Below are 18,166 nucleotides of genomic sequence, written 5' to 3'. Positions count from 1 at the left end.
CAAAAATTGCCCGGCTGCCAGGGCCCTTCTGATTTTGTACATTCACTGAATTGAGAAATGTCACAGCCACAGAGAAATCCAGGTGTTGTGGGGGGTGGGGAGATGTTGAGGAGAGGAATAGAAAAAGATGAGAGCAAGCAAGCCCCTTCCTACCTGAATGGTGGTTGTTTCATTTAGATTCTAATGGGCCATTGTCCTCAATTTCTGCATAACAATTAGAAAGTACAATTACTTAACACTTGCAAGTTGAGATAGCCACCGAGCATATAGGGATGGACGAAAGTCACTTACCTGATCCCGAAGCTTGCTTCGCGGTGAGGGGGAGGCGCTCTGTCCCTCCCCCCAAAATTCTGGGCAGGGGGGAGGCGCCCCGTCCCTCCCCGCCGAAATTCTGGCCGGGGGGGAGTGCCCCGTCTCTCTGGCTGCGAAACCCCTTCTCCTGCCGGGACGCAAATGGCGGCGGCCGTAGCCGCCGTTGTTTGCATCCCTGGCCTGCAGTCAGCCATGATAGGCTACATAAATGTTTACGTAGCCTATCACGGCTGACTTTGGGGGGGGGGGAAAGCCCGTACGCAAATGGCGGCGCCCATAGGCACCGCCATTTGCGTTCCTTATTTTGGCCCGGGTAGTCTACGTAAATATTTATGTAGACTACCTGGGCCAAAATAAGGAATGCAAATGGCGGCGCCCATGGGCACCGCCATTTGCGTATGCACGTCCCCCCCCAAAGTCAGCTGTGATAGGCTATGTAAATATTTATGTAGCCTATCACAGTGTTTTTTGAAAATCTAGCCGTGATAGGCTACGTAAATCTTTACATAGCCTATCACGTTTGTTGTTGTTGTTGTTGTTTTTACTTGGAAATGGTGGCGGCGGCAGCTGGTCAGAAGACCGGCCGCCACCGCTGCTGCCGAACTGTGGCTGGGAGCCGCCGCCGCCAGGGACATTCGCTCAAGGTAAGTCCCAACTCGGGGGGGGGGTGGCGGGGGGGTTGCAGACTGTTTCTCCACGAATTTCGGGGGGCCGAATGCATTGGCATTCGGCCTCCCAGAGATTCGTGGAGAAATTCTCTGACATCCCTACCGAGCAAGAAGATGTGCTATTATGAGGCAAATCTCTCCTAAAACTTAGAATTTTACTCCAACATTTGAGAGAATATGTTCACAAGCAGAAAATACAGAAAGAAAAAGATAATTCCTGTATTCATAAATCAATATATGCATGCATATCTTTGGACAGTGCTTTTCAATAGGGAAATAATTGTTTTACTGTGTGCTTTTTGGTTTCAATTTTTGTGAACAGCGGCCCAGAGAGCTCAGGGTATTGGGCGGAATAGAAATGAAATACATAAATACATAAATGTATACATACATCCCCTTCATGGATCACTGCCTTGTTGTGGCAAAGGGGCTTGCGTAACTCAGTGAAGCCATAAGCTATGCCGTGCAGGGCCACCCAAGATGGACAGGTCAAGACAGAGAGTTCTGACAAAATATGGTCCACTGGAGAAGGAAATGGCAACCCACTCCAGTATTCTTGCCAAGAAAACCCCATGGAACGTATCATAAGGCTAAAAGATAGGATGCTGGAAGATGAGCTCCTCAGGTCGGAAGGTGTCCAATATACCACTGGGGAAGAGCAGAGGGAATTTCCAAGTAGCACCAGAAAGAGTGAAGCGGCTGGGCCAAAGCCGAAAGGACACTCAGCTGTGGATGTGTCTGGTGGTGAAAAGAAAATCCGATGCTGTAAAGAACAATATTGTTTAGGAACCTGGGAAGTCAGATCAATGAATCAAGGTAAGCTGGAGGTGGTCAAACAGGAGATGGCAAGATTGAACATCGACATCTTGGGAATCAGCAAACTAAAATGGAAAGGCATGGGCAAATTTAATTCAGGTGACCATCATATTTACTACTGTGGGCAAGAATCCCTTAGAAGAAATGGAGTAGCACTCATAGTCAACAAAAGGGTGGGAAAAGCAGTACTGGGGTACAATCTCAAAAACGATAGAATGATCTCAGTACGAATCCAAGGCAAACCATTCAACATCACAGTCATTCAAGTCTATGCCCCAACCACTGAGGCTGAAGAAGCTGAGGTTGATCGGTTCTATGAAGACCTACAACACCTTCTAGAACTAACACCAAAAAAAGATGTCCTGTTCATCATAGGGGATTGGAATGCCAAAGTAGGAAGTCAAGAAATCACCAGGATAACAGGCAAGCATGGCCTTGGCGTAAAAAATGAAGCAGGACAAAGGCTAATAGAGTTCTGCCAAGAGAACATGCTGATCATAGCAGTCTTTTACAACAGCACAAGAGGCGACTCTACACATGGACATCACCAGATGGTCAATATCGAAATCAGATTGATTATGTACAGTCAAAACAAGACCTGGAGCTGACTGTGGCTCAGATCATGAGCTGCTTCTTGCAAAATTTCGGCTTAAATTGAAGAACGTAGGGAAAACCACTAAACCATTCAGGTATGACCTAAATCATATCCCTTATAAATATACAGTGGAGGTGAGGAATAGATTTAAGGGATTAGACCTGATAGACAGAGTGCCTGAGGAACTCTGGATGGAGGTCCGTAACATTGTTCAGGAGGCAGCAACTCAATCCATCCCAAAGAAAAAGAAATGCACGAAAGCCAAGTGGCTGTCTGATGAGGCTTTACTAGGGATGTACGAAAGGCACTTACCTTTTGCGGATTATGTTGATGGTGGAGGGGGAGGCGCTCCATCCCTCCCCCCGGAATCCTGGATGGGGGGGAGGCGCTCCATTCCTCCTCCCCCCCCGGAATCCTGGCCGGCCGGCCGTGCTCCGCCAGCACCTGGACATCCGGCCGCTGGCTAGCAGGGAAACAAATGGCGGCGGCCTTAGCCGCCGCCATTTGCGTCCCTGCAATCAGCCGTGATAGGCTACATAAATGTTTATGTAGCCTATCACGGCTGACTTAAAACAAAAAACAAAAACCCGCATACGCAAATGCGTTCCTTATTTTGGCACGTCTTAGTCTGAGTCAAGATTTACGTAGATTAAGACGGCGAAAATAAGGGGAACGTAAATAGTGTTGCGGACGCTACACTATTTGCGTTCCCCTTATTTTTGCCATCTTAGTCTACGTAAATCTTGACTCAGACTAAGACGTGCCAAAATAAGGAACTAGAGATGTCAGAGAATTTCTCCACGAATCTCCGGGAGGCCGAATGCCAACGCATTCAGCCCCCCGAAATTGATGGAGAAACAGTCCGCCCCCCTGCCCCGCCCGGGATGGGACTTAGCTTCAGTGAATGTCCCTGGCGGCGGCGGCTCCTGGCGGCGGTTCGGCGGCGGTCTGGTGGCGGCCGGTCTTCCGACCGGCTGCCGCTGCCACCATTTCCAAGTAAAAACAACAACAACAAATGTGATAGGCTACATAAAGATTTACGTAGCCTATCACGGCTAGATTTTCAAAAAAAACCGTGATAGGCTATGTAACTCTTTATGTAGCCTATCACGGCTGACTTTGGGGGGAAAAAAAAGCACGTACGCAAATGGCGGCGCCCATGGGCACCGCCATTTGCATTCCTTATTTTGGCACAGGTAGTCTACGTAAATATTTACGTAGACTACGGCAAAAATAAGGGCAACGCTATTTGCGTTGCCCTTATTTTTGCCGTAGTCTACATAAATATATATGTAGACTACCCGTGCCAAAATAAGGGACGCAAATGGCAGCGCCCATGGGCGCCGCCATTTGCGTACGCGCTTTTTCCCCCCCCCAAAGTCAGCCGTGATAGGCTACGTAAACATTTACATAGCCTATCACAGCTGACTGCAGGCCAGGGACGCGGGAGCAGAACTTTCTTGCATCCCGGCAGGAGCAGAACTTTCATGGTTGGAGAGGCAGGGCGTTCCCCCCAGGCCAGAATTTCGGTGGGGAGGGACGGGGCACCTCCCTCCCACCCAGAATTTCGGGGGGAGAAACGGAGCACCTTCCCCCCACCACGAAGCAAGCTTCGGGATCAGGTAAGTGACTTTCGTCCATCCCTATAAGGAACGCAAATGGCGCCGGCCATAGCCACCGCCATTTGCATAAGCACTTTTTTTTTAAGTCAGCCGTGTTAAAAAACACATTTTTTTAAACACTTAGCTGTGACAGGCTACGTAAATCTTTACGTAGCCTATCACGTTGTGTTTTTTTTAAAAATAAAACTGGAAATGGCGGCGGCAGCAGCCGGTTGGAAGACCGGCTGCCGCCGCCGCCAAACCGCCGCCACCACCAGGAAGATCCGCCACAGGTAAGTCTTGTCCTGGGGGGTGTGGGGGGGCAGACCGTTCCTCCACCGATTTCGGGGGGCCAAATGCACTGGCGTTTGGCCTCCCCGAGATCCGTGGTGGAATTCTGACATCCCTAGGCTTTACAAGTAGCTGAGGAAAGAAGGGAAGCGAAAAGCAAGGGAGAAAGGGGAAGATATATCCAACTGGATGCAGAGTTCCAGAGAATAGCAAGGAGAGACAAGAAGGCCTTCTTAAATGAACAATGCAAAGAAATCGAAGAAAACAACAGAATGGGAAAGACAGGCATGATAAAGGACAAAGAAGGCAGGGACCTAACAGAAGCAGATGAGATTAAGAAGAGGTGGAAGGAATACACAGAAGAACTATACAGGAAAGATCTTAATGTCCCTGATAGCCATTATAGTAGGGATGTCAGAGAATTCCACCACGGATCTCGGTGAGGCTGAATGCCAGTGCATTCAGCCCCCCGAACTCTGTGGCGGAACGGCCTACCACCCCTCCGCCCCCTGCGGATCCCCCCCGGGACGAGACTTACCTGGGGTGGATGGGGTGGCAGCAGCTCCAGCAGCGGCTTCGGCGGCGGCTGGTCTTCCGACTGGCTGCCACCACCATTTGCAGTCTGTTTTTTTTTTTTAAAGGAAAAAGTTGCCACTGCCATTTGCGTACGCGTTTTTTTTTTTTTTAACCCAGACATGATAGGCTACGTAAGTCTTTACATAGCCTATCATGGCTGAATTCAGGGACGCAAATGGCGGCGGTGAGTGGAGGCAGGAAGGCCTGGCATGCTATGGTCCATGGATTCACGAAGAGTCGGACACAACTTAATGACTGAACAACAACAACAACAACAACAACAACAACATGCCCTGGATTAGGGCACTGGAGGGAATGGTATGTCTGTGCCAGCCTCTTGCATCCAAGTCAGCTTCCCTTTTGCTTGGTCAAAGAATACAAGCTAGGTAGGGATGGGGGAGAATTTCTCCCCAAAACTTCGGGGGGCCAAGCGCCAACGTGTTCGGCCCCCCGAACACGTTTCGGGGAGAAATTCTCCACACCCTCCCCGCCCACCGCACACACCCCCGTGATGGGACTTACCTTTCCTGAATGTCCCTCCCGGCGGCGGGTCCGCCCGGCGGTTCGGCGGGTCTTCGTCCGGGGCAGGAGCGGCAGCTGGTCTTTTGACCGGCTGCCGCCGCCGCCATTCCAATGAAAGAAAAGAAAAAACGCCCCCGTGATAGGCTACGTGACGATTAATGTATCCTATCACAGCTAGATCTGCAAAGTCAGCCGTGATAGGCTACGTAAATTATCACGTAGCCTATCACGGGTGACTTTAAAAAAAAAAAGCGCGTATGGATAATGGCGGCCCCCATAGGGAGCCGCCATTCACGTTCCTTATTTGGTTGCTGTAGTCTACGTAAAGATTACGTAGACTATGGCGAAAATAAGGGCAACACTATTTGCGTTGCCCTTATTTTCGCCATAGTCTACGTAAAGATTTACGTAGACTACAGCGACCAAATAAGGAACGCGAATGGCGGCTCCCTATGGGGGCCGCCATTTGCGTACGCGCTTTTCTTTTTTTTTAAGTCACCCGTGATAGGTTAGGTGACGATTTACGTAGCGTATAACGGCTGACTTTGCAGATCTAGCCGTGATAGGCTACGTTAATCGTCACATAGCCTATCATGGGGGCGTGTTTTGGGTTTTTTTTTACTTTTAATTTCGCGGCCGGGCGAGGCGAGGCGCCTCCTCCCCGGCCTGAATTTCGGCCGGGCGAGGCGGGAAGCCTCCCCCCGGCCTGAATTTCGGCCGGGCGAGGTGGGAAGTCTCCCCCCCCGGCCTGAACTTCGCGGGGAGAGCAGCGAAGCGCCTTCCCCCCCACCGCGAAAAGCTGCGAGACCAGGTAAGTGACTTTCGTGCACCCCTAAAGCTAGGTAGGGGTTTGTGTTTGTGTTCCTAGACTGAGCAGAGGGAGAAGGGCTGCGGGACAGAAATGTGGGAGATGTGAACATAGATCTACAATTCCTTGCAACCCAAGTATGCCATGTGTTATGGGCAGGGGGATGGGAACAGATCTCTATTAAACTTTATGGAGATCTCTCCACCCACAGATCCCTCCACAGATTAGAGCTATCACTGTGCCCACAAGAGGAAAGATCTTACCCCTTATCTGCTACTGAAAATGTGACATGAGCTCAACCAGCTGTTAAATAAGCCTGCTATTAACTTTATAGCCCAAAAAGAAATAATGGTGACAGAGTGTCTATTTCTATCTCTTCCTGCAGGCATTGTATGCTGGTCTCTAGAACTGGGTGAAAGGTGGAGGGAAGAAACTGTGGAGATACTCAGATGAACTTCAAAAATGCTGGCCTTTCCGAGCAAATGACATGAATTATGGTCAAAATCCTCAAATCCCATCAGAAACAGATAATTAGTGGGGTCTGATTCCATGTTGTTGTTGTTGTTGTTGTTCAGTCATGTCCGACTCTTCATGACCCCATGGACCATAGCACGCCAGGCCTTCCTGTTCTGCGCTCTCTCCCAGAGCGTGCTCAAGGTCATATTCATTGCATCAGTGATGCTATCTAGCCATCTCATCCTCTGCCGTCCCCTTCTCCTTTTGCCTTCAGTCTTTCCCAGCATCAGGGTCTTTTCCAGAGAGTTTTCTCTTCGCATTAGGTGGCCAAAATATTTGAGCTTCAGCTTCAGTATCTGTCCTTCCAATGAGCACTCAGCGTTGATTTCCTTTAGGATGGACTGATTTGACCTCCTTGCAGTCCAGGGGACTCATAAGAATCTTCTCCAGCACCACAGTTTGAAAGCATCAATTCTTCGGCGTTCAGCCTTCCTTATAGTCCAGCTCTCACAGCCATATGTTACTACTGGGAAAACCATAGCTTTGATTAGATGGACCTTTGTCTGCGAGGTGATGTCTCTGCTTCTTACTATGCCATAGCTTTCCTCCCAAGGAGCAAGCGTCTTTTAATTTCATGGTTACAGTTGCCGTCTGCGGTGATCTTGGAGCCCAAGAAAATAAAATCTGTCACTGCTTCCATTCCTTCCCCTTCCATATGCCAGGAAGTGATGGGGCCAGATGCCATGATCTTCGTTTTTTTAATGTTGAGTTTCAAACCAGCTTTTGCACTCTCCTCTTTCACCCTCAACAAGAGGCTCTTTAGATCTTCTTCGCTTTCTGCCATTAAGGTGGTATCATCTGCGTACCTGAGGTTGTTGATAATTCTCCCGGCAATCTTAATTCTGACCGGTGATTCATACAACCCGGTGTTTCTCATGATGTACTCTGCATATAAGTTAAATAAGCAGGGCGACAATATGCAGCCTTGTCGTACTCCTTTCCCAATTTTGAACCACTCAGTTGTTCCATGTCTGGTTCTTACTGTTGCTTCTTGGTCCTCGTACAGGTTTCTCAGGAGACAGGTAAGGTGGTCTGGTACTCCCATCTCTTTCAGAATTTGCCACAATTTGTTGTGATCCACACAATCAAAGGCTTTAGTGTCGTCAATGAAGCAGAAATAGACGTTTTTCTGGAATTCTCTTGCTTTCTCCACGATCCAGCGAAAGTTGGCGATTTGATCTCTAGTTCCTCTGCCTCTTCGAAACCCAGCTTGTACTTCCGGTAGTTCTTGGTTCACATACTGCTGAAGCCTAGCTTGTAGGATTTTGAGCATCACCTTGCTGGCATGTGAAATGAGCACAATTGTACGGTAGTTTGAACACTCTTTGGCATTGCCCTTCTTTGGAATTAGAATGTAAACTGACCTTTTCCAGTCTTGTGGCCACTGTTGACTGTTTCAAACTTGTTGGCATATTGAATGCAGCACTTTAACAGCATCATCTTTTAGGGTTTTAAATAGCTCAGCTGGAAGACTGTCATCTCCGCTAGCTTTGTTTTTACTAATGCTTCCTAAGGCCCATTTGACTTCACCCTCTAGGATGTCTGGCTGAATTTCAGTGACCGCAGTTTCATGGCTATCAGGGACATTCAGATCTTTCCTGTATAGTTCTTCTGTGTATTCTTTCCACCACTTCTTAATCACATCTGCTTCTGTTAGGTCCCTGCCTTCTTTGTCCTTTTTCATGCCCGTCTTTGCACAAAACGTTCCCTTGAGATCTCCGATTTTCTTGAAGAGATCTCTAGTCTTTCTCATTCTGTTGTTTTCCTCGATTTCTTTGCATTGTTCATTTAAAAAGGCCTTCTTGTCTCTCCTTGCTATTCTCTGGAACTCTGCATTCAGTTGGATATATCTTCCCCTTTCTCCCTTGCTTTTCGCTTCCTTTCTTTCCTCAGCTACTTGTAAAGCCTCATCAGACAGCCACTTGGCTTTCTTGCATTTCTTTTTCTTTGGGATGGATTTCGTTGCTGCCTCTGAAACAATGTTACAGACCTCCATCCATAGTTCCTCAGGCACTCTCTCTATCAGGTCTAATCCCTTAAACCTATTCCTCACCTCCACTGTATATTCATAAGGGATATGATTTAGGTCATAACTGAATGGTTTAGTGGTTTTCCCGACGTTCTTCAATTTCAGCCGAAATTTTGCAAGAAGCAGCTCATGATCTGAGCCACAGTCAGCTCCAGGTCTTGTTTTACTGACTGTATAGAGCTTCTCCATCTTTGGCTGCAAAGTATATAATCAATCTGATTTCGATATTGACCATCTGGTGATGTCCGTGTGTAGAGTCGCCTCTTGTGCTGTTGGAAAAAAGTGTTTGCTATGATCAGCGTGTTCTCTGGGCAAAACTCGATTAGCCTTTGTCCTTCTTCATTTTGTACACCAAGGCCATGCTTGCCTGTTATCCCAGTGATTTCTTGACTCCCTGCTTTAGCATTCCATTCCCCTATGATGAACAGGACATCTTTTTTTGGTGTTAGTTCTAGAAGGTGTTGTAGGTCTTCATAGAACCGATCAACCTCAGCTTCTTCGGCCTCAGTGGTTGGGGCATAGACTTGAATGACTGTGATGTTGAATGGTTTGCCTTGGATTCGTACTGAGATCATTCTATCGTTTTTGAGATTGTACCCCAGTACTGCTTTTCCCACCCTTTTCTTGACTATGAGTGCTACTCCATTTCTTCTAAGGGATTCTTGCCCACAGTAGTAAATATGATGGTCACCTGAATTAAATTCGCCCATGCCTGTCCATTTTAGTTCGCTGATTCCCAAGATGTCGATGTTCAATCTTGCCATCTCATGTTTGACCACCTCCAGTTTACCTTGATTCATTGATCTGACATTCCAGGTTCCTAAACAATATTGTTCTTTACAGCATCGGATTTTCTTTTCACTACCAGACACATCCACAGCTGAGTGTCCTTTCAGGTTTGGCCCAGCCGCTTCACTCTTTCTGGCGCTACTTGGAAATGCCCTCTGCTCTTCCCCAGTAGTATATTGGACACCTTCCAACCTGAGGGGCTCATCTTCCGGCGTCATCTCTTTTAGCCTTGTGATATGTTCCATGGGGTTTTCTTGGCAAGAATACTGGAGTGGGTTGCCATTTCCTTCTCCAGTGGACCACATTTTGTCAGAACACTCTGCCATGACCTGTCCGTCTTGGGTGGCCCTGCACAGCATAGCTTATGGCTTCACTGAGTTACGCAAGCCCCTTCACCACAACAAGGCAGTGATCCATGAAGGGGTCTGATAAGGAGAGCCCTACTAGGTCAGACCAAAGGTTCATCTAGCCTCATGTTTCCCATGGTGGACATCCAGATCCCACTGGGAAGCCACACACAGGACTTGAGAACAGAAGTCTTCTCTCACGGTTGTTCTCCAGGAATTTATTTATTTATTTATTTATTTATTTATTTATTTATTTATTACATTTCTATCCTGCCCTTTTTCCTCTGTAAGAAACCCAAGGCGATGTACATAATCCTCCTCCTCTCCATTTTATCCTCACAACAACAACCCTGTGAGGTTGGTTGGGCTGAGACTCTGTGACTGGCCCAAAATCACCCAGTAAGCTTCCATGGCCAAGTGGGGACTAGAACCTTCATCTCCCAGCTCCCAGTCCAACCCTCTAGCCACTACACCACACTGACTCTGAACTGGTATTCAGAGGCATTCTGCCCTTGATCCTGGAGGCAGTATCAGTCAAGTTCAATTGTGGTCAGTTCTCATTTTTATTCCTTTTTAAAGTTAAGTTTGTTCTGTCCCATTTCCACATCAAATGGATTTGTATGCATTTTCCTGTGTGTTTCTCAAAATGTATGCATTTTTAACACATTTTTTAGATGTGCAAACTTTGATCAAAAACTTCAGAAATGTGTGGATAGTGATGTTTTACTTTATTTCGGGTTCATATATGAGTTTGGGTAGTGTGAATGTGATATGTTCAGGTAATGTGAATTAGGGATGGCGGAGAATTCCGCCACGGATTTCAGTGAGGCCGAATGCACTGGCATTCGGCCCCCTGAAATCTGTGGCAGAACGGCCTGCCCCCCCTGCCCCCCCGCGGATTCCCCACGGGACGAAGCATACCTGGGGTGGATGTTCCAGACAGCGGCGGCTCCGGCAGCGGCTCCGGCAGTGGCTCCGGCGGCGGCTGATCTTTCGACCAGCTACCACGGCTGCCATTGCCATCTGCCCTTTGCTGTGATAGGCTACGTAAGTATTTATGTAGCCTATCACGACAAGCCAAGGGGGAAAAAAAAAACTGCGTACGCAAATGGTGGCGGCTATGGCAGCCACCATTTGTGTTCCCTTTTTTTCGCAGTTTTAGCCTACATAAATATTTATGTAAGCTATTATGCTGAAAGAAAAGGGCAACGCAAATAGAGTAGTGGGTGCTATTTGCGTTCCTTTTTTTTCGCCATAATAGCTTACGTAAATATTTATGTAGGCTAAAACGGCAGGGAAAAAAGGAACGCAAATGGCGCCTACTACACTATTTGTGTTGCCCTTTTTTTCGCCATAATACCTTACGTAAATATTTATGTAAGCTAAAACTGCGGAAAAAAGGGAATGCAAATGGCGGCTGCCGTAGCTGCCGCCATTTGTGTACATGGGGTTGTTGTTTTTTCTTCCGGAAGGAAGGCTGCCCAGCGGCCAGATTTTCAGCTGCGGGCGGCCCTGGCTGGCGGCTCTGCGGAATCTCCGTGGAGCGAAGCCAGCCGGAGAAGGATTTCGGGGGGAGGTGCGGAGCGCCTCCCCCCCACTGCAAATTGCCTCGTCAAAAAGGTAAGTGACTTTCGTACATCCCTATTTTTGGTAAGTTCCCATGAAAATGTGAACTGAACGAATTTCTCCCCCATCTCTATGACTAGGAGCACCCAGTTCTCATCCAGATTTTTTTTCTTGTGCAGACCCATATTTTTCATTGGAATGACCACAAAATATTTGTGTCACCCCCACTTCAGGATCTGTTGTCTGTTTCTGGAAGCCCTTGTCAGGATCTGCTCAGTCTGGGAAGCTCTGCAGCTCCACCTGGGGGCCAGACATAGAAAGCAGCCTGGATCACAGTATTTTCAGGAATTAGGCCCTGGCCCTGCAGGTGTTCCCAGGTCCTCTTAATGCAGACCAGCTGGGAGCATCAGGGAGCTTCCTCTTCCTTTCAAAAATGTTGCCACAGCAATACGCGTCATTTAAGGATGTCAGAGAATCCTGCCACGGATCTCGGGGAGGCCAAATGCCAGCACATTTGGCCCCCCGAAATCGGTGGTGGAAAGGTCTGCCCCCTGTCCCCCCCCCGGGACGGGACTTACCTTGGGCCGATCTTCCTGGCGGCATTGCCCTTATTTTCGCAGTGTCTACGTAAATCTTTACGTAGACTACAGCGACCAAATAAGGAACGTGAATGGCGGCTCCCTATAGGGGCCGCCATTAGCCGTACGTGATTTTTTTTTTTAAGTCATCTGTGATAGGCTACGTGACGATTTACGTAGCCTATCATGGCTGACTTTGCAAATCTAGCCGTGATAGGCTACGTTAATCGTCACGTAGTCTATCACGGGGACTTTTTTTTTTTTTTTACTTTTATTGGAATGGTGGCGGCGGCAGCCGGTCAAAAGACCGGCTGCCGCCTCTGCCCCTGTCGAAGACCTGACGAACCACCGCCGGGACCCGCCGCCGGGAGGGACATTCGGGAAAGGTAAGTCCCGTCCCGGGGGGGTGTGGAGAATTTCTCCCCGAAACTACTTTGGGGGGCCGAACACATTGGCACTCGGCCCCCCAAAGATTCGGGGAGAAATTCTCCCCCATCCCTAGTCCCTGCTAGCCAGCGGCCGGATGTCCGGCTGCTGGCGGAGCCGGCTGGCGGCTCCGCAGAATCCCTGCAGAGCGGAGCTGGCTGGCCAGGATTCGGGGGGGAGGGACGGAGTGCCTCCCCCCCGGCCAGAATTTTGGGGGGAGGGACGGAGCGCTTCCCCCCACCATGAATGTCACCCTTCGAAAAGGTAAGTGACTTTCGTACATCCCTAGCGTCATTGTGGTAGCAGTATTGTGTTCCAGGTTGCTCGTTCCTGACCTTTGCTATGCCTTGCTGGTTCTTGACCCCTGCCTGTTTGGACTCTGCTTTTGCCTCTGGCCCTGCCATGCCTTTTTTGGTCTGACCCTTGCCCAGGGAACCCCTGCTCTCTGCCCATCTCCATCCCTCCTGGTCCCAGTGTTCTTTCCAACGACGCCTGCTGCCTATGCCCCGGACATGACAGCCCTGTGCGCTCCATTCTTGATCCATGGTTTTGAGTTTTCCTACTTATAGGGAGCTCATTTTATGTGTCTGAGGATGCCCACAAGCATTAAATTCTGCTTAATTGTTATGTTGCATTCTGTTTTGGTTATTTGTTGGCTCTATTATATTGTACACATATGTTTATTTGAATTGTTTTATTCATACCTTTGTACACCACCCTGGAATTTTGTAAGTGAAAGTTAGTCAGAAATATTTTAAAGAAATAACTGAAATAAAGGCTTTCTACCGGCCTTGGACTAAACAGCAGGTGGTGGCAGCTAGCTGACATACTGGGAAACTGTGGGGTGCTTGAGGTGGGGTGAGCTCTACCTTTGATCCAGGATCCTCACAGGCCCATTTATTTTTCATTGGGATCAATAATGCTGAGATATCTTACAGGACTAGGGATGTACGAATCCCTTATCTTGTATCGGTCCGGGGCATCCGCGGTGGGGGGGACGGCGATCCGTCCCTCCTCTTGGAATCCTCCCTGGGTGGCTCCACTCCACGATGAGTCTGCGGAGCCGCCAGCCAGGGCCACCCACAGCCAGACCTCCGTCCACTGCTGGGCTGCGGCTGCAAATGGTGTCCGGTGTAGCGGCTGCCATTTGCATCCCTGCATTAGCCATGATCGGCTACATATATATTTACGTAGCCTATCACGAGAACAGCAGGGATGCAAATGGCATAGCGGATGCTATTTGTATCCATGCTCTTTGCTGTGATAGGCTATGTAACTACTTACATAGCCTATCATGGCTAAAGTAGGGAGGGAAATGGCATCCGCAGACTGGGGCAGCCATTCACGGCCGCAGACCAGGGGCAGCAGATGGACCAGACAGCCAACACAAGGTAAGATCCGTCCCGGGGAAGTTTCATGGGGTGGCGGGGGGGATTGCTCTGTTCCGCCATGGACTCACTGGAGTCCGTGGCAGAATTCTCTAACATCCCTATACAGGGCTGCTGTACAAGCTAATGTATGTGGAGCACTTTGAATACTCTAAGACTGCAATCTTAGACTGAGTTACCTAGAAGTAAGCCTCATTAAACTCAATGGGACTTACTTCTGGATAGACACATACAGGATTACACTGTAAAGTGCTGTATGAGTTTGTCTGGAATTATCATTTAGCTGAGGACTCTTGAGAGGTGTTCGTCAAATGTAAATGAGTGTTTCTTGCTAACTTTAATCTCGTATAGAGTCTCAGTGGGGGAATCTGAATCTTGCTTCCTGTCAATTGACATATTCAGTGAAAGTTATGAGAAATTACTTTACTGGCTGATTCTAAATTTCCCTGGCACGGCTGCCTAGGGATGTACGAAAGTGACTTACCTTTCACGGATTATGTTGATGGTGGGGGGGAGGCATTCCATCCCTCCCCCCAGAATCCTCGACACGGGGGAGGCGATCCGTTCCTCCCCCCCAGAATCCTTGATGGCCAGCTGTGCTCTGCGGCAGCTCCACGGAGCAGCCGGCCAGGCCCAGCCCAGCTCAGAGCCTTCCACAGCCGGATTTCCGGCCGCAGAGGGCTCTGGGGGAAAAAAAAAACGTGTACGCAAATGGCGGCGGCTATGGCCACCGCCATTTGCGTTCCTTATTTTTGGCCATCTTAATCTACGTAAATCTTTACGTAGACTATGATGGCGAAAATAAAGGGGAACACAAATAGCGTAGCGGGCGCTATTTGTGTCCCTTTTTGATTCACCGTTTTAGCCTACATAAATCTTTACATAGGCTAAAATGGCAACTCAAAAAGGGACGCAAATAGCACCCGCTACGCTATTTGCATTCCCCTTTATTTTCGCCATCATAGTCTACGTAAATATTTACGTAGACTAAGACGGCCAAAAATAAGGAATGCAAATGGCGGAGGCTGTAGCCTTTAAGTAGCCTTTGCCTTTGCGTAGGCAGGTTTTTGTTTTTTTATAAACCCACCTAGCCATGATAGGCTACGTAAAGATTTACGTAGCCTATCACGTCGTTTTTTTTTTTTTTAAACCCAGCCATGATAGGCTATGTAAATCTTTACGTAGCCTATCACATCTTTTTTTTTTTTTTTAACAAGACTGGAAATGGCGGTGTCAGCAGCCGGTCGGAAGATCAGCCGCCACCGCTGCAGCCGCCACCGCTGAAGCCGCCGCCGCCCGGAAGATCCGCCCCAGGTAAGTCTTGTCCCGGGGGGGAACCACGGGGGGGCTGGGGTGTGGCAGGCCGTTCCGCCACAGAGCTCGGGGAGCTGAATGCACTGGCATTTGGCCTCACTGAGATCCGTGGCAGAATTCTCTGCCATCCCTACGGCTGCCCCATTGCCAACACAAGACTACGTTGTGTTCCAAAGCACAACATCCCATCTAGCTACTCCTTCTTCTTGGGGGGTGGGGGCATCATTACAGAGCTGTCCCATCTGATGGACTAGGAACTTTGGTTTTTGTTCTTTACACTCCTCTGTAACTGTGAATAAGCTGACTTGGCATTAGGGTTGGCGGAGAATTTCTCCCCGAAACTTCGGGGGGCCGAGCGCCAACGTGTTCGGCCCCCCGAACAAGTTTCGGGGAGAAATTCTCCGCACCCCCCCGCACCCTGCACCCCCCCCGGGATGGGACTTACCTTTGCCGAATGTCCCTCCCAGCGGCGGGTCCCGGCGGCGGTTCGTCGGGTCTTCGTCAGGGGCGGGGGCGGCAGCCGATCTTTCAACCGGCTGCCGCCGCCGCCATTACAATAAAACTAAAAAAAAAAAAAAACGCCCCCGTGATAGGCTACGTGACGATTAACGTAGCCTATCATGGCTAGATTTGCAAAGTCAGCCGTGATAGGCTACGTAAATCGTCACGTAGCCTATCACGGGTGACTTAAAAAAAAAAAAAAGCGCGTACGGATAATGGCGGCCCCCATAGGGAGCCGCCATTCCCGTTCCTTATTTGGTCGCTGTAGTCTACGTAAAGATTTACGTAGACTACAGCGACCAAATAAGGAACGCGAATGGCGGCTCCCTATGGGGGCCGCCATTTGTGTACGCACTTTTTTTTTTTTTTAAGTCACCCGTGATAGGCTATGTGACAATTTACGTAGCCTATCATGGCTGACTTTGCAGATCTAGCCGTGATAGGCTACGTTAATCGTCACGTAGCCTATCACGGGGGCGTTTTTTTTTTTTTTTACTTTTAATTTCGCAGCCGGGCGAGGCGAGGCACCTCCTCCCCGGCCTGAATTTCGGCTGGGCGAGGCGGGAAGCCTCCCCCCCGGCCTGAATTTCAGCCGGGTGAGGCGGGAAGCCTCCCCCCCTGGCCTGAACTTCGGGGGGAGAGCAGCGAAGCGCCTCCCCCCCACCGCGAAAAGCTGCGAGACCAGGTAAGTGGGTTTCGTGCACCCCTACTTGGCATGTGCTTAATACTGGGAAGTCAGCTTATGCTTGACATCTTGCAAGGCCAGAGAATAGATGTTAGCTTTCATTTTACCTTTTGATTTCTTTTTGTCAATTGCATGTTGACGGTGATGCTTTTAATCGCTGGCTGCGTTTAGGAATAAAACTAATTTTCCTCCAGAGGCTTTGACTGGTAATACTGCAGACTCAAGACCACACTATAGGTTATATGCAGACTAAGTTAGTGGCACACTTAGGTCCCACTGAAATCACAGTGAACAGTTACTGCTGATTTCACTGAGGTCCCATTCATTTCAGTGGGAACTGAATTCAACTACCGAAGTCTGCATCCAATCCTGTATGCTAAATACTATTTGTGCTACTGATCTAAGATACGTAGGCATGGGAAGATTTGGAGAACCCCTGTGGCCAGAAGACTGAGGAGACAGAAACCTTTCCCAAGAACATTCCCTCCTCATCAGTCCTTCCCCCAAAGTGCCCAGTCACTTAAGGGGGACACACAGCCCCCATGATGCATTGAAAGAATGTATGAAGGAGGCCATAGGGCTTCATGGGCCAGCCCCGCCCACTGCTGGAACTGTATGATGTGTACTCCTTGCCCAGATGAACATGCAGTGAACATTCATGAGCATGAGTTCTCCATGCATGCAGATGTACATATGGAGAATGCCTACATTTGAGGAGGCACTCTGCCCATTCAAGGTGCTTCCTGGAACATAGGAGCTCTCTCTGTGTATATCTGTATGCATGAATAACTTACTCTCATGAATGTCTCCTGGATGTTCATCAGGGGAGGGAGGAGGGGGTAGGCAGTGTACAGTTTGAGTAGTGGATGGGATTGGCCGAAGAATCCCTCCACACATACATATGAATCCCCTGCCTCTGAAGTGAGTCCTAGGTAGATACAGTTGTATGCCTGGGTGCTTTCTTTGAACAACTGCACATACAGCAGGGAGTAGCCACATAAATGTATTTTTGAACATCAGAGGGTGCAGTCCTATATACACTTACCTGGGAGTAAGTCCTGCTAAATCAATGGGACTCACTTCTGAGTAGGCATGTATATGCTTGCACTGTAAGTAAAGGGGACTAATTATATCAGTTCCTTCTTCATGTCACGGGGGGCCCAGTGTGGAAGATTTAAATCTGGAAAATTCTTAAAGAGATGGGACTTGGGAGTACCAGACCACCTTACCTGTCTCCTGAGAAACCTGTACGAGGGTCAAGAAGCAACAGTAAGAACCGGACATGGAACAACCAATTGGTTCAAAATTGGGAAAGGAGTATGACAAGGCTGCATATTGTTGCCCTGCTTATTTAATTTATATGCAGAGTACATCATGAGAAACGCCGGGTTGGATGAATCACAGGTAGGAATTAAGATTGCCGGGAGAATTATCAACAACCTCAGATACACAGACAATACCACCCTAATGGCAGAAAGCGAAGAGGATCTCAAGAGCCTCTTGTTGAGGGTGAAAGAGGAGAGTGCAAAAGCTGGTTTGAAACTCAACATTAAAAAAACTAAGATCATGGCATCTGGCCCCATCACTTCCTGGCATATAGAAGGGGAAGAAATGGAAGCAGTGACAGATTTTACTTTCTTGGGCTCCAAGATCACCGCAGACGGTGACTGTAGCCATGAAATTAAAAGACTCTTGCTCCTTGGGAGGAAAGCTATGGCAAAGCTAGACAGCATAGTAAGAAGCAGAGACATCACCTTGCCAACAAAGGTTCGTATAATCAAAGCTATGGTTTTCCCAGTAGCAACGTATGGCTGTGAGAGCTGGACTGTAAGGAAGGC

This window comes from Heloderma suspectum, chromosome 7 (genome assembly GCF_057233095.1).
Source record: "Heloderma suspectum isolate Gila_16-S chromosome 7, 16-S_ref, whole genome shotgun sequence".
NCBI classification, from domain to species: Eukaryota; Metazoa; Chordata; class Lepidosauria; order Squamata; family Helodermatidae; genus Heloderma; species Heloderma suspectum.
This window is presented reverse-complemented; position numbering follows the sequence as displayed.